Here is a 21756-nt window from a genome sequence, read left to right on the forward strand (position 1 = left end):
ATTTTTTCATGTTTGTTTTTGGCATTTCCTAGCATTTTTCCTAATCTCCTTTATGGCTGGTTTTGAAGACAGAACCCTGGAGTAAGAGGACACCCTTGCTGTACAATCTTACTGAGAGGGGTGAGGAATGGGGAAGATTTCAGCCCACCCTTCTTATAACAGCAAAGGCTGACTGAACCTCTACCATCTTTATGGGACTGAGAACAGACCACTGCATATGGAAGATAATTCTGGAGGATGGAAAAAAAAGATTTTGTGATGCATTCACTTTCTCTGATCTAAGAGTATCCCAGTAGGACCTTCTGCACAATCCAGTCATGCAAAGAGATACTCAGACTGTTCCTATAGTATAGTCACATTACCAGCGAGCTATAGCCTTGTTTCTCATCCATAGCTATTTTCTTCCAGCTATTTGTGACTTTCATATCCATTTCCACTAAATAATGCATTATACTATGTAGATATATTCCACATGGTTACCCTTTTCACACTTTGACGGCTACCCAGGGCCTCTACTGAGGACATCTCCAATGAACTGGAGCACATTGCAGAGCTATTTGCTGACTTGAGATGGTATGACTTTACATTACAACTTGAGGCTCATTATGTTAGATATAGGGTCACTCAGTCATAACTGCTCTCAGACTCAACTCACAGATCTGTTTGGCAAGGGTCACTTCTTGTTTCATTTGGCATGGTATATTGGGTTTATGTGCAAGTTTTTGGTAGTGGGGGGGCTGGCAGGGGTGGCTTCTGTGAGAAGAGACCAGGAGCTGCCCCCATGTTGGACAGATTCAGGTCAAACTGGCTCCAAGACAGACCTGCTGCTGGCCAAAGCTGAGCCCACCAGTGATGCCTGTGGTGACCCTTTGGTAACATATTTAATAAAGAGTAAAATACACTGCGCAGCAGCAGAGTGAGAAAGTGGCTCAGTGGGCACCTGGTGGCCAGCCAGGGTTAACCTACCAGACATGGTCACCATCAGGTCAAGTGATTCCATACCTATGGAACCCTGACTTCATAAGCATCTTCAACAATATCTATCCACTTCACAACGTTAACTGTTTTTCACAGTGGAGCTTGTGATATTCTTTATCTAAAAATATTTAGAAGCAGTGATCAACAAGATGGGTCTACTGTCTTACTCATCCTGTAAAAGGTTTTACACTAGTTAGTTCTTCAAACCAACTATAGTGATGGGTGCTGGACTGTTCTCCATCTCTGAAATCATTACCAGCAATGTTAGCTAAATTGCAAATTCTTAATCTCTACTGTCTGGGTCAAGAATTCAATTTTGAGAGAGGGGATGTCTAAGGAATGGAAGGGTTCAAGGGCTTATATCTTATTTTGTTGTGGAACAGAAAAAAAACCCAATAAATTATGTTCCAATATTTACATAGGTTATACTAATGCAACATCTATCCCACAGCTCACTGCCACAAATCTTTTCAGTATAAATTCTTTCATTAGATCATTTACACATGTAATAGAGAAGAACAGTAATATTTAAACATACCATATATATCCATGGGCAGATGTATGTGTATTTACACAGAGGGAGAGGTAGGTGTGTAAATCAATGGCTTCTCTGTAAAGATTTTGATTCTCTTTCATCGTATGCTGAAATATTTGACCTATTTCTGGGGAAAGTCACTGACCAGTGAACGAGAGCTTAGCATTGTTGCTTAATGATGCTGCTCAGTCAAAGAGTTAAAATTCATATTTGGCTGCATCATCTTAAGCAACTACTCACAGTCTGGAGAAAAGACTCTTAAAATGTTTTAAATGAAAATATTTTAATATAATTTAATATAAATAGTCTGATGTATGTATCACATTACTTATAAAAAGTTATATCTGTCATACATGAGAAATTTGGAATTGTTTTCCCTTCAACTATAAGTAGCTTGCTTTCCTGCTAACAAGTTCCCAAGTTTGAGCTAAGATATGCTCCAAGTCCTGTGTTCAAGCAGCAGTTGCTCTGGGGAAAAAAATGGCAATTTAATACAAAAACACAGTCAGGGATATGTGGGTGGCAATTACAATGGCAGAACCATATCTCAAAACAGCAGTCAGACTTTGAATATCAGATTGCTGACCGTGCTCTAAAAATAACCCTGGAATATTCAGCTGAATATGTGAATGTACTCATGATTACATTATAATAAACTTGTTGCATGTGTTTTTATATCCCTAGGTCATTTTAATGCTTTTGCAACTCTTTGTGACTCCATGCAGTGACAAGGTGGAATGCGCTTGCTTTCCAGTTTCTGCGACGTTGAGAGATCTGTTTAAACTATCAGAGTATCAGAGTCTCTTCTGAACTTCATATCCAAACTTATATATGATTGTAAAGATTTCTCCCATGAAAATTAGGACTGAGAAAGAGGTTAGAATTCAATTTTCCGCAAGAAAACTTGTTTTCCTAGAAATTACATTTTGAAATATCAAAGCAGTGAAATACTGAAATAGTGATTTATTGGATATGTCCATTTATCTGATTTTCTTATTTTATTTTAAAATAGATTAACAATATATTTAGTTCTGACTGCTGTATCCTGGATTCCATATGCTGTATGGGGTGGGGGTTTTTTTGAAGAAGAGGGATGTAGAAGAAGAATAAAAGTAAAGCTACAGTGTGAGAGAGTGACATGTTTTTCCTGTGCTGGAAACAGGAGCAAGAGTGTGAAAAAAAATCGAAACTAATTTAAAAGAACAGCCAGCAGAAAAAATCACATGACAAATCATACACAGCTACCCTTGCCATAGACCCTTTCTGGGGGGGTAGTGTGTGTGTGTGTGAGGTGTTAATGATGATTCAGAAGCCCAGAAGAAGTCAACTATACCAGAAGAGAAAAGCAAAACTATGTGGAGGTGTATAAGCAGACGTGGTATCTTAAACACACAGATAGGAGGAGAAACAATGTCTAAAAGTACAGGAAGAGAGATGAAAGTTGGACATTAAGCAAGATATTCTATTAGTGGGAACACAGAAGAGTATTGCCTATAATGGTTGCAGGCTTTTTCTGCGGTTGGAATTTTTTAATTAAAAGTTGAACAAATTTGTATACAAAATACTGTAGGGACAGCAGGTCTCTCCCTAGTCAGGCAGATGGACAAAAACCTACTTAATTTCTATGATTTCCTAATGAGTTTAAGTACTGTTTGCTATGCACAATCTAGAGGTGATAAAATGCTTAATATTAGTCCAGTACAATAATATGCTGAATCTAACTAAACAGATTTCACTAAGTTCAGCAATTTTCAGCAGCGCAAGAGACTGGAATAATAATCCTTAAATATACCTGTTCAGTGACCTCTTAATCACTTGTAAAAAGTCTAAGCTGCTTCAAGAGGTTGCCCTACATGTTTCTTCAAGAGACAGAAATTCAAATTATCATCATTATACTGGCCAACAGGAAAAAAAAAAAAAAAAAGCCAGGATACTATATAAAACTATTTTCCTAGAAAATTTGTACACTTACATTTTATTTTATAGTTCTTTATGGCTTCACCAGAACATGTTTTACTTCCCCAATAAATTGTACTGAAGGAATAGTAAGATAGAGATCCAAATAAGTACTGAATTGCTAGAATTTATGCTCAAGGGAAGAAGAGTAACTAAATCATCTCCATAAATAAAGAAAATGTCATTAAAATAGTTATTAAATGCTTTTGGAGAAGATAAAAAAATAGTATTATCTAACAATATTAAAACATAAAGGTTCCATTTAATATAGAGATCAAAAATTTTTGCATTTTGTCAGTTAAATATGAAAATATATGTAAGGAAAATAGTTTCTATGACTTCTAGATATCTTTTAAACATATAAAATTAAAATGTTTTAGATGACTCTAAGAGAACAGAGACCTAAAAGAAACCTCCTGGATCACCAAACCAAGTCTCAGTGCTATCACAGATAACCACAATATCTAATCCTTTCACTGCATTGATAACTGTCCATTTTAAGATTCAGGAGAGCTTTTTATTCTCACCTGTCCTGCTGGAAAGCTCTTTAGGACCTAACAGCTGTCATAGTTAGAAAATTTCTAATTTCCATTCCAAATTTATTCATGACCAATAATATAGAAACATATCACATTTTATCGGTGAGATAATAAATGTCATTTCTCTGTAACAGGATGAAAGTCAGCAGAACAGATTGTTAATCCCTTAAGAAAAGAGTGCAAAAAAATGCTCAAACCAGATACAAATTAAATTTACCATCAAGGCATATAAAAAAAATTGTTTGTTTTAATAATATTCTTCAGATTTTTTCTCAAAGCCTAATTTTGAACACCTTAGCTTTTACAAGATGAAATGTTTAACCTGGGTAGAAAGGATGTTGTTTTTAATGTTTTCTAAAATATATTTTATTTTAGATAAATATATATTTTTTTTATATATACACATGTATATATATTCTTTACAGGAAGAAATTAAAATATCTGTAACCTGCTCCCAATAAGTAACTTACCTGGTTATTTACTGCAAATATTTGGATCAGGTCTTGTCTGTTCTAATAAATTATACATCATATTGCTCACGAGATGCCTACAGCTATGGAACTAAAAGTGCATGTCAGAAGAAAATTAAATTCAGAATGAAAATATGTCTACAGCAAGAGGTATTCAGTTCTAAACCTCTGGTTCCAAAAGTTTTGCACTGGTTTATACCAGTTAAGACTTTGGCTCATCGTTTTTCTGTATATCTTCTTATCTTTCTGCATAATGTATTCATCATCCTAATCTTCAGGCAGCATATGGAAAATGAAGAGTGACAGTTCTATATATCCCTGGATGCATCTTGTTGTCCACCTAATAATGAACTGTCTTTTCAAAAGGAATTCATATTACTGAACATTTTCCATAAGGAAATTTGCAGGACCATTCAAATTGTTTCATTACTTGGACACTTTTATGAACCTCATGTAATATCATCATCATGGCTTTAGAATTTCATCTCAGAGCTGTTTGCTCATGTGGTCAACGCATGGGGCCAAGACTCAGGAGACACAAATGTATTCCTTATCATGTATCAGCTTTTATAGCTTTAAATGGTGTGAAGGACATTTTTCTTTCGTTACCTACAAATTTCTCTCTTTATTACTTTGAAAAGGATGATTTTTTCCACATTTAATGAATGTCTTTTTCCACTGTGTTTCCCGAGAAAAAAAGGACAACAGCAATTACAGTAATGGAGAAGCAAAACATTTAGGTCCTAAATTAAACAGGAGAGATTTGAGTCTTCAGTTTTAGATTCTCCATTGATGCTGCATAAGGCAACAGTGTTGTAACAGGTGCCTTCCATATTAATTCCTACTTCTGTTGAGAGCAGCATCTGCCAGATGAAACCTTATTCAGGTGGCTGAATTTGTAAAACAGCCAGGTAATGAACTACATCTTCTCTTCATGGTGATTTTAAAACTTTGTGACCTTGAATATACCCAGGATACTCGGTCTCTGTGGCAAATCCTTACACCTTTTCTTGTAATATTCAGTTTGCATCACTTTATTGATTTCAGGGAGGTTGCCAGCAGCTATTATTATTTCTTAATTCAAACAATATGAAAATATTAAGTGGGGGGTTTGTTGTTGTTATTTGTTTGGGGTTTTTTTCCTTTTTTCTTCCTTTCAGGCTATAATATATGATCCCTTTTGTGATAGGAGGGGTTGTTTTAAGACAACTTTGTTATGCAAGTAATCGAGCATAGCCAACCTTTCCTGGTTTCATGGTTTGGCTTTTTTGTTCATTTGTTTTCTTGGTTTCTTTTCCAAATGTCTCTTTTTAAGAATCCAGTAAAATACTTAAGATGTATATATTTTCCCTCAAAATTAGTAACAAATTCTGCACAAATTCTGTAGCAGCAGCAGGAACAAGCTCCATTTCAGTAAACTCAAAGAAACATTCTGACTCCTAAATTCACCTCAAAACTATTCACCAAGAGATGCTGATGCAGACGTGCTGCCTTTTAAGAGCGGGCTCTGATTTAAAGCTGTGTCATTAGTGCTGAATGGCTGTCTGAGTGAACAGCAGCAGCAGCTTGAATGAGAGACTGAGGGTAGCCAAATTGGATATTGTACAATATACATTATTCAAATAGATGGAGGTGTGAGGCTAACATCTGCCTTACTCTTCTTACATGTGCCAAAACATTCATGCACTCAGCTTTCTGCTGTTCCAGGAATCACTCAAGCGCTTATTATAAGTAGTTTCAATAAGCTGGAACTTCCTTTCTCAGGTACTCATCCAGCAGTCTGCTGCTGGCCTTGCATTGGAGGAAAAAAAATCCCAGCTTTGATAGGAAGAGTCTGGTTTTCCCAAATTTTCTGAGCCACAGAAGAAGATATGGTGCAGAGTAAGCAGAGGCAGTATAGCCTCTACGGAGATTTGTTATCATGGAATGTTTTATGAACTTGGATTTTTAGATGCTATTTTCCTTGGTGGGTTTTTCTTTCCCTTCTATTTTCACTTTTTTAACTGAGCATGAGAAGTGGAAAGACTTCCTACTTTTCCACTTCAGGAGAACTAAGGAGTTGTGTTTAGTCAGGACTGCATGATAAAAGAAAACCAGATCCCCTCTCCTATTCATGCTCTCAGAGACTCCAGGCTTTCTCTACTAGGGATGTAAGAGGCTGTTTCTCTCTGTTGAGAGCTGGCAGTAATCAGGCCTTCTGGCAAGCACTCTTCTGTGTGCCTCACGTTGATGAGAGGATGCTTGGTCTTCTCCATAGGTCTTTCTTCCTTCTCTTCTAGGTACAGGAACATCACTGATAATCCAATATCCAAATACTGGATTTTACAGGATAGCATGCTTGAGACAAGGTTTGTTGCATTGCTGTTTTTTACACATAAAGGTGCCTCACAAAAAAAAAAATCTATGAGGAAGGTTCAGTAGATGGAAGTGGAGCAAACAGGTCAAATGCTGTAGTCATGTTGACGCAGTGACACAGGGACAAAAGATGGTGTCAAGGCCAGGGTTTGAGTGCTGACTCTTGGTATGGTGTGTCAACCACCAGTATATGCTCTTTTTCTTCTTTTTGGAAGGACACCTACTTTATCTGGTCAGGACTGAACCCAGAATGACCTGTTTCTACCTTTTTCTCTTCCCCATTTATGGGATCCATCATGATGATGAGATCCATTGGGATCCATGATGATCCATCACCCATCATGATGCAAAAAAGGAGGAACAGAAAGTAAAAAGAGGTCTGTGCACACAACTGGTGTGCACCAGTCACCTGTACGAGACGTGTTTGGGTTTCCTTCCCAGTGGAAACCAAGGCACAGAGCATTTGTGTGGATGTTGTGTTTGGAAGAAAAAAGGTAGCTGGAGCATGTATTCAGATCTCAGATTAGGGTGCTCACCTGTCCATGGGGACTAGATATAGTCTGAGGATGGCAATTAAGAATTATCACAAGTAAATTTATCACTGCTATAAAATCACTGCACAAAACAGTTGTGCCATGACGGTGGTGTGGGAAGCTCTGCAGCCTCCTCCCACAGCATTCAAAAAAGGTCAAAGCGCTTCCCTTGCATCTATTCTGCTGTCGCAAGCACAGTTTTTATTCAGGTGGTAGAAATGAGGAATTGCTGGGAACGGCAGTTTCGAAAGGGTGAGTTAGTGTAACCAGCTCGCCAGTGAGTAGCAGGATTCTGGGTCACCGACACTGAACAGAATTGCAACAGCTGGCCAAAGCCCAGCTACTGACTGGCCCCTAATTTCATACAGGTCTATATATTAAATCAAGAATGAACTGCTGTGACCCTCCATTTTTATCTTGGTATAACACAGATGATATGAAATAGTAATTTCTCCACTGAGTCTATAATGTTTATTTAAAATAAAATACATATTTAAAATGGAAAAAAAATATCCAATCTTGATTTAAAGACTTCAAGTCAGGGAAATCCTCCTTGCCCTAACATTATTTTCCCTTGTAAAGAGAAAGTGTCTTGCTTCTAGCCCATGTAATTTCAGCTTCCAGCTCATCCACCCACCCATTTATTTAACTTCATAAATGTTCACTTTGTTGTAGTCTGTTCATGGATGAAGTGTAGAGATCAGGCTTTGGAAGTATTTGCCTATAACTCAAGTTTCCTAAATATCAATGAAATTTCACAGTTATTTTTAAGCCTTTTCTGATTGGCCATTTTTTTCATATGTAGACATTAAATCAATTCCAGAATCATCTCACTACTATTTCTCTACTCCTACTTGATGTTTTTCAGTTAATGTATTCCAGGTTCAAGTCAGTCCCCTTTGCTACAACAACAATTTGAAATTTTTATTCAGCTATCTACTTCCGTAATTTATAAGTTATTTCTAATACTCCATTCCAAGATCGTGTTCATCAGCTTGCAAATTCGCAAGTATTCTGCAACATGGTGTATGGCTTCACTCTTATAAGTGATCTATCTTGGTCTTACATATTTGTCAAACATTGCATCATTGACAATTTTTACCAGAAATAATAGGATGTCAGCGTTGGGTCCCCACAGAACTTCACCATTAATAATTTCTCTCTGAAACTGCTATACCTTTTAAACAGGTCCACCTCCCCTCTTACACTTCAGTGCAGGTCATAAGTGCAACACCTGTTTTACTTGGCATTAGCAGGTTCTTCAAAATATCATGGTGAAGGAGCATGCAACACCAGAGACAACTGGAGAGAAGGTACCATCTGGGTTTAATTGAGTGCAACAATTTTGCTACTGTCAACCGTAGCAGCAATTACCCAGCAGCACATGGAAGACTCTGGAAAGCATTTGCTGTATTGACTTTCAACTGTATTGAGTTGAAACAAAAACTTGGCATTTCCAAAATGCATTCATTTACAAGAATGTGTGCAGAGTCCTTCTGAGTTTCTTTCACTCTTAATTCCTTTTATATTCTCCACAAGGCATAATGCGGGCAGGAGAAGTGAAGCAAATATAATTCTTCCTCAGGAAATTTGAAACCTGGGTGTTCCTTTACAATGAGTGTTGCCTTTGGACTTAGTTTGGCTTCTCAGAAGTCAGTTTGTGTGAAGCAGGAAAATGAATGATCAGATTCTCCATCCTGATACCTGTTTTATCTGCAGAACTTGTTCTCCATACATTGGGTTTATTACAGGTGATGAGGGCAAATTTTGTATTTCTTGTTCATACAACGATGGCAAATCACAGAAAAGTGAAATCCCCTCTCCTTTTCCCCAGCTGTCTGCCATTCATCAGCTAAGCCATCTCAGTATTTTCTGACATTTTCTGCTTTCTGCTTTAATGTGATTAAACTCGTGATACATTGTCAGAGGGTTTAGCCAATGGCAGGATTACAAAATGCCAGACACATCACTGCTAGTTCCACTCAAGCTCTCCTTAAATATGTTCCTTTTTGATATAAATTACTCATGATCTGTGGGTGGCAAACTGGATCCAATCGATTCCAGCAATTCTTGTGAAAACTGAGAGGTTAATAGTTCATTTAGGATTTGACACTCAAATCTAGCCAGCAATCAAGCAAACTTTTTGTTCAAAGTTTGTAGTGGTGAAAATAAGGAACACATGTTCCCATGCTTAATCTTTGGGACACACCCACAAAGTCAACAAATTAATTTTATGGAATATACACATGAAGTCAATAAACATTTCCTGGGAAAATTATTCCTGCCTTCTCCAACTACAGTTTAAAACATAGGTGTATATGTATATATACATGTGTATATATATATGTATAAATATATACATACGTACAAACACTGTCCATTCAGATGGATTGGCTGGTCACTGAGGACTGAAATGTACCATTATCTTCATCACTGAACAAAGGAAGGGACCCTTGGTGAAGTTAACTCTTTCCCAGATGACTTCATGCCCCTAGAATCAAGTAAAAGTTATTATTTGGCTACATCAGAGCTCATGGTTATTTACTCCCTTTCTCCTGTCCCTTCTTAGGCTGAGGTGGGAAGCTGAGGGAAGTCCTACCTGGCTGTCTCCTTTAGGCCTACCAGGACGCATGGTGCCTGCTATGTTAGCTTTTCCATGGCATGCTGCCAAAGCAGACCTCACCCGCATCACCAATTGCTTTCAGTTTTTTCTGAAGAACCACCTCACAGTGACAACATGTATTTATTGATAACTCAGTAGCATCTAGCCCTGAAATGGCTGGAAATGGGCACATGTACATTATTCTAGTAGGTGTCCTGAGTGCCAACCCAACCACATGTCCCTTTTTTTATTTTTTTCTTTTTGCTTGCATCCCCGTTACCACTCCTTTGTGTGCGTGCTGTGGTGTTGTCCTGGTTTCAGATGGGATAGAGTTAATTTTCTTCCTAGTAGCTGGTATAGCACTGTGTTTTGGATTTAGTGTGAGAATAATGCTGATAACACACTGATGTTTTAGTTGTTGCTAAGTACTGCTTATGCTAGTCAAGGACTTTTTAGCTTCCGCTAAGCATTGGAACAGGCTGCCCAGAGAGGTGGTGGAGTCACCATCCCTGGAAGTGTTCAAAAAATGGGTAGATGTGGCACTTCGGGATATGGTTTAATCTAGTCTACCCTTGATTGGTTTAGGTGGGCTTGGTAGTGTAGGTTAATGGTTGGACTGGATGATCTTAAAGGTCTTTTCCAACCTAGACGATTCTATGATTCTATGATTCTATGATTCCCATGCTCTGCCAGGTACACAAGAAACTGGGAGGGGGCACAGCCAGGACAGCTGACCCAAACTGCCCAAAGGGCTATTCCATACCATATGACATCATGCTCAGTATAGAAACTGGGGAGGGTTGGCCGGGGGAGACAGTGATCACTGCTCGGGAACTGGCTGGGTATCGGTCAGTGGGTGGTGAGCAATTGCATTGTGCATCACTTATTTTGCTTATTATTATTATTATTTCCTTCCTTTTCTGTCCTATTAATCTGTCTTTATCTCAGCCCACGAATTTTACTTTTTTTTAAATTTGATTCTTTCCCCCATCCCACTGGGGAGGGGGAGGGTGAGCGAATGGCTGTGTGGTGTTTAGCTGCCTGCCAGGTTAAACCACAACAGTCATCTTGTCCTATCCCGTTTCTTTCCATGCCAGATCACTCCCTGGTGAAATGTGTGGACCCAAACATCATGAAGTGGGACCTACCCAAGGAGGAAAAGAATCCATAACCAGTTTAGGGGTGACATGTTGAGAACTTGTATCCCTTGACCGGGTACTGTAACATGCTCAGCAAAGAGGGGGGTTGTGAGATGCTGGAAGAGGCAGGGCATGAAAGGTGTTTATTTGACCACAAGATTGGACGGGTTCAGCCTGTTGGCTGAAAGGGCCATATGGGAAACGGAGATTTGTGTATCTGCATGACACTGAGGCAACTGAGCAGTGCAGGCAATGTGAGGACTGCAGGCTGTGCGGCTGTGCCTGGAGATCAGAGCCTCACGGAGATTGCGAAGGACCTCAGGTTTTCAGGCTAAGCACCCTTCCAGCAGCAAAACCAACTGATAAACCTGAATGCTGCACCTGGTTGGCACAGAAGGGGAATCCTTCACACTGCCATGAAAGAAGGAATGATAACTCATTCAAAACCAGATGTTTTACTGATATAGTTTCATCAGTCCCCATTGCTTGTAATGAAGAGGAAGTGCAAGCTTCTCTGCTAATGTTTTATTTCTATGGTCTTGCTCTATTTCCTAGTGATTTCCACCAGTTCTTCTAAGACATATCAGAATGAACTTTCTCTCCCTCACCCTGGGGTCTCTGATGGGAGAGACAGGGCAGCGTGTCAAGTGTTCTTAAATAATGGATAGTGATTGGTATGAATTACTTCATCCCACACACCGTTTGGCCATTACATGTGATTAATCGAGCATATGACTGCTAGAAGACATGAAGCTCCTGCCAAAATATTCTTTAATTTAGCTGGAATATAAGCAAGCAAAAAACAACAACAAAGACCCACGGTGCATATTTGCATAACGAAGAGCTGTGTTTGGTGGAGATCAAAAATGCATCTAAAAAAACCCCAAGCTATTGTGTTTCTCATAGTTAATCACACTCTAGCCTTAGACAATTGAAAAGTAATACAAGGTTAAGTACTGCATGCCATTTATTTTATTTTTCATGCCTTCTTTTTACATATATTCTATCAAGAATGCGGAGCATACCTAGTCAATACAAATCATCCAGTTGTCTTGGAGAATATTTACTGGATAAGAATATTACTTTTTACTTTAATTTATTTGTATATACATAGCCAACTGGCTTTTAGGGAGTGAAATAATGAAAAAAAACCCAAAATAAAACCAGATCTTCAATGAAGTTATGCAGTTACTTATAGCAGTGAATTTTTCTGAAGTGTCAGCTGTGGAAAAGGGTAACATCTGAAACTGGGGCTGGGCGAACGGGATGTGCTGGAAGATAGTGACACAAGAAGTGGGGATGCAAATGCAGCAACTGGAGGCGTCCTCTTCCTTAAGGAGAACTGGACCATCACTATTTCTTACTGTTTCTGAGCTTCCCTCTCTGTCCCAACAGGCAGCAAGCTGAATGAGCGCAGCTAGAACCTCTGCCAAGTCCTACATTTTGTTTACAAGTCATCTTGTGTGCTCTTAATTTCTCGAGTCAAACTAATTTCTTGAGATAAACACATGATTTTTACAGCTCCCCTGCCCAGCTCTCACTCCTCACATCGAGTTGCTGTTGCAGTCAGATCTGTGACTCACAAGACATGCGGGAAGGAAAGTGTGAGCTGAAAAAGGGGTTAGTAATAATAAAAGACAGGAGACTGTAGGGGATCTGAAGACAACAGCAGTCTGATTGTGAGACATGCCAGGGTGTTAATGATTGATGGGAGAGAAGATGAGCTAGCACATAGCTGTGAGAGTGCCCTGCTCTTCCCTTCCCCTAATGTTTCTAAGGCCATCTCCCACACTGCATCCCGGCCCTCTACCCTCACTCCAGTATTGCATATTTGCTTTTTTGCCTACTCTGGCTTGTCTAATATATTCAAATTTCCAAAATGATGCTCTTTCTAATAGTGATGCCTGCCTCTGGCATATCTTAGGCTGTCAAACTTCCTTAAGTAAAGCCTGTCTAAGTTTGTTTGCAAAGGAAAAACATGCTACAAAATAGCAGGGGAAAAAATGGCCCGTATAAAAAACATGCTAAATTACAGCTATAAAACAAAACATTCTGTGACTTCCTTAATATTAGGATGTCACTGCCTGTTACAAACCTCTTTTCCTGCATGCTCCCCACCCCCACTTTAAAAACCATGTCTGTATGACAGTCTTATAGATATTGTATAGATGATGAGATCACATCAGCCATGATGAGATCTAGAATACAAAGAACAGAGACTGCAGGTCTATATATTATTCATATCTATACTTTAGATACGATTGCAGATGTCGGACAAGGATTATTTTTATCAGCTTTTAAAAACTTCCCAGCTACAAAAAATAAAATGAACCTGTCTTTAGTTGGTACAACAACAATCTGAGAGACGATCTACTTCTTCAGGAGGGAGGGGGAGAGGTGATGGAAAAGGGGAAAGAGTCTAGACAAAAATACTTGAAGATTTCATGCTAACCTGAAGATGCCTTGTTTGTGTAAAACTCATTACACGCTCTCTAATTAGAGCACCTCTCATTATTTTGCAAATTATTTCATACTACAAAGCATTTCTGGAAAGAATTCTGAAGGAAAATAAAGGACTTTTTTTCCAGGAATGGATTTTTGGTGTCTGTTTGTTTCTTTGTTTGTTTTTATTATTGAGAAACAGGAGAATGAGACTGATGTCCTTTTGGAAAAAAGACAAAAGGAAGTCAGAGGGTGGTTCGGAAGTGTATTGGAGAACAATATTTGATTGGTAATATCTTTAACAGAAATATACTTTTAAAAATAAAGGGACTAAATTGTAAGCAATGAATATGTTTTATCCTTTTCTTTTTCTTTCCCTGTGATCTAAGGATGATTTGCAGGTTACCTTTGTAGGCCAAGAGAATTATGCTCGCTGGAAATGACTGTCAGCTCTAATGGTATCGTATTACTGTCAAATGAACTCTTTCCTATATCATATTAGAGAGGATGACTGTGGTGGGTTGACTTTGGTCAACTGTCAGATATCCCCCAGCCACTCACTCACCCCCTGCACTGCAGCAGCATGGGGGGAGAAAATAAGAAGAAAATGTCTGTGGCACAAGATAAGGACAGGGAGATCACTTACCAGTTACCGTCACCGGCAAAACAGACTCAACCCAGGGAAAATTAATTTCTCGCCAGTTAAAGTAGGTCTAGATAGTGAGAAACAAAGACAACAATTAAAACACACCTGCCTACCCCCTAAGAAAAAAGAAGGTTGCCCCCCTTCCCCCCGCCTTTCCCCCCTTCCCCCCTCACCCCCGGCCCCTCTCCCCCCGGGGCAGGGCGGCCATGGGGGCTGGGGCCAGCCCCTGGCAGCCCCTCTGGGCCGCTCCTCCCTCCTGCCACGGCTCCCTGCTCCAGCGCGGGCCCTTCCCCGGGCTGCAGTCCTGCAGGGACAACCTGCTCCCGCCTGGGCTCTCCAGGGCCGCAGCTCCTGCAGGAAATATCCCCCTGCTGCGGCCTGGGGCCCTCCCCGGGCTGCAGGCTGGCTCTCTGCTCCAGCGGGGTCTCTCCAGGGCTGCAGGGGATCCCTGCTCCGGGCCTGCAGCACCTCCTGCCCTCCTCCTCCTGCGGCCTCGGGCTGCCTCTGCTGCTGCTCCCTCCTTGGCTTCCTCCTCCTCTGCCTGGGCCGCCTCGGGCCCTTTCGGAAACCTCTTTTCCCCGCTGCCGGCGCCCCCAGCTTGGCTGAGGGGCTCAGCTGTGTCCTGCGCTGGGGCCGCTGGAGCCGGCTGGGACCGGCTGGGACCGGCTGTGTCCGGCCCGGGGCAGCCCCGGCCTCCCCTCACAGGGGCCGCCCTGCGCCTCCCCTCTCTCAATGCTTGGTACAATGATATTTCTATAAATGACAAAACATTAACCACCTTTGACATTTAAATTAATTACTAGGAATTAGCCTATATTCTCAGGGTTTAGTACATGTTAATTTATGGTTGCATGTTGTGACTGGCTAAGTGTTAGGTTGTGTGATAAAAGCCCGTGTGTACGCCCGCAAAGGAGCGCGGAGGGGCAGTGGCGGGGGGAACCCCAAATGATGCGCTGCCATGGCTGCTCCCAGGCCCGTCCCAGCCCCACCTGCACTGGCCCGGAGGAGCAGAGCGGCACGGTGGCAGGGGGGAACACAATTTGGGGACTCAGAGGAAGGGACACCCTGTCTGCCCCCCTCCCTGGTGGTTCCTGTGATGGGCCTGGCACATAACACTGAACGTTTAGCATGTTATGAAATGCAGCTGTAGTTAGCATGTGCGAAAGCTGTGAGGCACCAGCGAAGATCAAGCTGGAGTAACAAGCGAGTAGGGGATGTGGTTGGGGAGCCAGGCGTGACGCTAAGGGTGAAAGCACAGTGGGGATGGCTATAGGGGACCAGGGGAGTCCCAGACACGTACGTACGTGTGTGTGTGTGTGTGTGTGTGTCGCTTTGCACACGCAGCTGCAGTGGGGCTGTGGCCTCGGGAACTTGTACACCCAGGTGCCAGCGACTGGAGAGACTGGGACCCAGCGGCAGCTGCTGGGCAGGCTCCGTGTCTGAGCCCAGCTGCTGGAGGGATGCAGCTGCACAGATACGGATCTGTCAGTTCTCCCTAGTGCACCTCTACCTGCTCACTCAGAGAGGAGAGCAGGACGAGGCCTTTGGTGCTACGTGTATATGTATGCATGTATATACACGTATAGGTGTGCTCTGTGTGCATGTGCCTACTGCCAGTACCTGCTCAGCCTCGCTACCGGTTGGACCTCGGGACATGGAGCTGCGTCAGTGTCCTGGTTTCGGCTGGGATAGAGTTAATTTTCTTCCTAGCAGCAGGCACAGTGCTGTGTTTTGGATTTAGTGTGAGAATAATGCTGATAACACGCTGATGTTTTAGTTGTTGCTGAGTACTGCTTATGCTGGTCAAGGACTTTTCAGCTTCCCATGCTCTGCCAGGTGCACAAGAAACTGGGAGGGGGCACAGCCAGAATAGTTGATCCAAAGTGCCCAAAGGGCTATTCCATACCATATGATGTCATGGGCAGTATAGAAACGGGGGGGTTGGCCAGGGAGCAGCGATCGCTGCTCGGGAACTGTCTGGGTATCGGTCGGCGGGTGGCAAGCAATTGCGTTGTGCATCACTTGCTTTGTATATTATTACTTTATTATTATATTGTTATTATTATCATTACTATTTTACTTTATTTCAATTATTAACCTGTTCTTATCTCAACCCAGAAGTTTTCTCACTCTCCAATTCTCTCCCCCATCCCATCGGGGCAGGGGCAGTGAGCCAGCGGCTGTGTGGTGCTGAGTTGCTGGCTGGGGCTAAACCACGACAGTCAGCCTTGCCTCTCTCAGGCTGTAAGTCTGGCAGAGTGTACTTTCCTTTAACATTAAACACATCTCCTGAACGTTGTGGTCCTGCTGCTTAAAGAAGTATAGGATAATGCACTACCTTTTTGTTTTTAGCTAGTAACATCTGGAAAGAAAATAGAGTGCTTTGAAACGGGGTGGGGGGGAAGATCTCTTCGTGTTAACCGATTTTTGGCACAGTCATAGTTTCAGTGGATATGAATCAACTCACAAATCTTTGTTGATGCCCTTATTCCCAAGTGTCACATCAGTTCAAAATTGTGTTTGGATATTGCAGCTGCCTCTCTGTCTGTCTAGATGTCAGAATGTCAAAATTTTATCAATTTTTTGTCAAAAGTTGCTGGCAGCTGCCATGATGGAGGTCTCTGATCTAAAAATACTTCCACATTTTGTGAAATATATCAAACATTTCCCTTCAGACTAATGGGTAGCAGTAGTCAAAATCTTTGTGTCATACATAGCATTTCCAGTGAGGAAGGGAAGCTGTTGCTGAAGGAACTTGTGGCTTATCCAGAACCTGCTTCAGAGCCCAAATGGGTCCCCCCAGCTTCCAGCCTGAAGGATTTGCAAATAAGTCTTTAAGAGGAAAGAGTAAAACAAAACTTAACTATTGAGTTTACAGATGTTAAAGACATGGGGAATTTTCAAGAAAGGATTTCCATTTCATTAACATTTTTAATAATTTTTTTGGCTTTTAGTTTTATTTTTTCCTTCCTGTGGTGAAATGAATATGGCTTTGTACATTTAAATTTCTTCCTTCCTTCCTTCCTTCCTTCCTTGGTTAAGTAAATAAGAGAAAATCAAAACAAATTTAACTCAGGAGAATTCAAGGTGGATGAGAACTCAGAAATACCAGCTAATCACTCAAATAGTGCAGCAAAATCTTTTACTTTAAAATGTTGCACAATTCCTTTAAGCAGGGATGAAACAGGGAATGCAAGATTTAAATCCTTAACTTTCCTGGTATTTTTGTGATATGTATCTCACAAGCATCCTTATATGGCCAGTCTTCCTGTACTTACTCAGAAACTGGTGCTGCCAGCCCTGTTTCACTGTAGTATGCTACTTACTGACTCTGAACATATTTTTCAACAGGTTCCAGCTGCCACCAAATCTATCCTACACAGCAAGGATCTGCTTGGGGTTGGAAGGGACCTTTTGAGGTCATCTTGTCCGAGCACTGTGTTCAAGCAGTGCTACCTAGAGCCAATTGCCCAGAGCCATGTCCAGATGGCTTCTAAATATCTCAGGCGAGGGAGACTCCATAATCTCTCTGAGCAACCTGAGCTCAGTCACACTCGCAGTAAAGCATTTCCTGATGTTCAGAGGGAACGTCCTGTGTTTCAGCTTCTGCCTGTTGCCTCTGGTCCTGGCACGGGGGCACCACTGAAAAGAGCCTGGCTCTGTCCTCTTTGCACCCTCCCTTCAGGTATTTATACACATTGATAAGATTCCCCTGAGCCTTCTCTTCTCTAGGCTGAACAGTCCCAGCTTTCTCAGCCTTTCCTTATATGTGAGGTGCTCCAGACCCTTAATCCTCTTCGTGGCCCTTTGCTGGCTCTCTCCACTATGTCTCTATCTCTCTTGTGCTGAGGAGCCTGGCACTAGACCCAGCACTCCAGGTGTGGCCTCACCAAGTTCTGAATAAAGGGGGAAGATCACCTCCCTCAACCTGCTGACAACACTTTGTGCCACATCTACCCGTTTTTTGAACACTTCCAGGGATGGTGACTCCACCACCTCTCTGGGCAGCCTGTTCCAATTCTTGACCACCCTTTCCGTAAAGAGATTTTTCCTAATTCCCAACCTAAACCTCCCCTGGTGCAGCTTAAGCCCATTTCCTCTCGTCCTATCGCTTGTTACTTGGGAGAAGAGACCAACACCCACCTCACTACACCCTCCTTTCAGGTAGTTGTAGAGAGCGATAAGGTCTCCCCTCAGCCTCCTCTTCTCTAGGCTAAAATGCTTGTCTGTATGCAGTCCTGAGATTATCTTATGCGTTTACCTAGTAAGAAAAGTCTTAGGCTCCATGAAATTCAATGGTTAAATTCCCATCACTTTTTTTTTTTCTTCACTATCACTGGGGCCAGGATTACTCCCTCGTGGCTGTCCCATACAGTTTTTATTCAAAATCCCTGATAATAAACATGAGATATGTGGTCTCATTTGATTGAACAGAACTCCACATGCCTATACCAGCATGTAAACAGCAGGATTAGTGTAATAATGTTTAAAGACAAAATATGACACAGTGGGAGATAACAACAAGAGAAAATGCAGAGGCTGAAAGAAGGCAGCAAACACAGTGATGATATAGCACTCCACAGCAGTGTCCCTCTTACCGCCAAGTCATCTGCTTGTTTAGAGCCCTGCATGTTATTTGGTCAGAAGGGATCAGTAGATCGGTGTTAGGAAAATGGTAGGCATTGAGGAATGCTTTGAAATTGTTGGTCTTGATTTAGGGAAGCAATTTGGGATTAAGCACTTTTAGGGGGACCACATTCTGATACCCTTGCACGCAATTTTCACTCCAAGAGTGAAATCAGTCCCACTGATTTCCTTTGGTAGAGGAAATAACTATTTAACATGAATAAAACTATCTCAACCCCCTGGGTATTAGTGAATTAAAGAAATAGAGTTCATAGCTGATTCTTTACAGATGCTCTAAATTCAGGAGAAGGATGCAAAGGTTGATAGAAGGCAGTGGGGAGTTTCAAATAAAGACTTTGGTGATTAAAAAAAAAAAATCCCTTCTCCATAGTATTAATTTTGCAGCAATTCTTTTTAACAGTTTTGATTGCCCTCAAGAGGTCTGGTCTGAAGCAATGGAAACTCATTCTAATCACAGGAAATTTATGTTGCTTAATTTTGACCTTGCTCAGATAGCAGAGGATTATGTGTCTGAGTTTGTGACCCATGTAGGCAAGGCTCTGAAAATGGAAACTGAGAGAGGACAAAGACAGACAACATTATTCTGGAACACAGGGGAAAAAAAGGAAGAAAAAAAAAAGTAGATGAGAGGCAAAATTATATGGAAAAATTATAGCAAAGAGAAGGTCCTGAAAAAGAAGGTAATATTTTGAGTACGTGTAATCTAGCAAATATACTTTCAACGTATAGGAGTGAATCATTTTCCTGGCAACATATTATCTGAACTATTGTTATAGGAGACTTTCCACATCACAGCTGAATAAGAATAGCTAGATATTTCTGTCCCCTTTCTTTTCTGTGTTTTTTAATTGCAAACATCAAAGAGTATGCAAAGCAATGCAGGTCACTGTGACCCGTACTAGGAATAGCCAATCTCCATATGCATAAAAAACTCAATTATTCTCAACCACTTGATTGAAGGCTGTAGTAATATCATGTCAGCTTTACATTACCAGTAGAAATGAGGATCTGATATATGCACCAAAATGGGAAAAAAACTGGGCAGTGTGGATACTTTGTCCCTCAATAAAAGCACAATGCAGATGTGCTAGACAAAGCAGATGCACCTCCATGAGAAGGTGTGCTCTGTGATTTGCCTTGCTGGTTTGGTCCCTCAGGCATCCAGACCAGACTCTTGCATTCTTCAAAACCATGACTGGGCACATTTAGGAGGCAGCTTGGGGAGCAACTGCAATTGGCTCTCAGGGCCAGAGACTGATCTTGTTCTGTAAGTTGAGAGACAATAGTCTGCACTTTCATCCAGACTCAGCCTTGCGATAACTGTGTAGCCTCTTGGACTCCTTATACTGCAAATTTTAGTACTTTCCATGAATTTACCATTTCATGTATGTTGGTGTGGTGGGTTGACATTGGCTGGATGCCAGGTGCCACCACGCTGCTCTATCACTCCCCTCCTCAGCAGGAGAGGTGGGGAGAAAATGAGATGGAAAAAAGAATCATGGGTCAAGAAAAAGGCAGCTTAATAAAAAGCAAAACCAAAGGCCACATGCAGAAGCAAAAGGAAAACAAAGATTTTATTCTCTACTTCCCATCAGCAGACAATGTCCAGCCACTTCCTGGGAAGCAGGGCTTCAGTACACGTAGCGGTTGCTCCAGAAGACAAATGTAAATAACAAATGCCCCCCTTCCTTCTGCTTTCTCTTAGCTTTTACTGCTGAGCTGACATCATATGGTATGGAATATCCCTTTGGTCAGTTTGGGTCAGCTGTCCTGGCTATGTCCCCTCTCCAGATCTTGTTCACCCCCATCTTACTGGTTAGGGGGGGAAATGTTGGAGGGACAGCCTTGATGCTGTGTGAGCACTGCTCAGCAGTAGCCAAACTGGTGTGTTATCAACACCTTTCTAGCTACCAATAAAAAGCACAGCACTATGCGGGCTGCTATGGGGAAGATTAACTCCATCTCAGCCAGACGCAATATAGTTGGCTTCGTCCTGGGCCATTGCAGAGACCAGTACACAGATTAATAGATGGTTCTCTTCTGCCAGGATCTGTCCTAGCATAGATGCCTGTCCTTGTCTCCTATATGCCTCAGAAACATTGCCCTCAAAGTGAAACCATACTCTCCTCTCTCCTGTGAACATGTTTTCCCAGCACAGTCCCCCTCTGAAGATGTGGCTACTTGTACTCAGATGAACGCTCTCCCCTTGCCCTCTGTCCCTTTCCAGGGGGTTTTCTCACATTTGGAACTAAATTTTCATCCCTAATCAGATTTAAAAAAAAAAAAAAAAAATCAAAAAAGACTTACCCTGACTGAAGAAAAAGACCCTACATGAACTCATTGTAAAAACAGTGTTTAAAAAGGATTTACTCCAAAATGGTGTTTGAGTCAGGAGCATATCATGCTCCTGCATTTCATGATGTATGTAATAGAAATGATCATGTTACATATACCGTGTTATAAAATTTTATAGCACCATATGTTGTGACAAAATATTTGTTAAAATATTGTTATCTTTCTGATGACTATGAAGCCATCACATGGGGAAGTAGTTGTGAGTAGATATTGAAATGCCTTTATGTTCATTTTCGAATCATTCCCTCGTGCTTGAGTAAAATACTTGGACATCTTTGATGTTTCCAGCAAGAAAATAAGCTAAGTACTAAATGTACCTATTACAGAACTACCCGTTTTAAGTCTGCTCATCACATTAGATTTGAAGCACTGGTTCCATGAAAGGACTCAGTTTTCAAGAAAATCCCCATTGACTAAATGCCTACTGTGGAATGTGTCCAAAACTCTAATTCCCAATGATTTATGGTTTATCAATATATAAAATTTTAAATGAACACTGAATGTATCAGTTTTTTTCTCAGGAAGTTTAATGCATTTTTTAAAAGGAGTTCCAGTTTTT

This window comes from Pelecanus crispus, chromosome 2, assembly GCF_030463565.1.
Source record: "Pelecanus crispus isolate bPelCri1 chromosome 2, bPelCri1.pri, whole genome shotgun sequence".
Classification (NCBI taxonomy): Eukaryota; Metazoa; Chordata; class Aves; order Pelecaniformes; family Pelecanidae; genus Pelecanus; species Pelecanus crispus.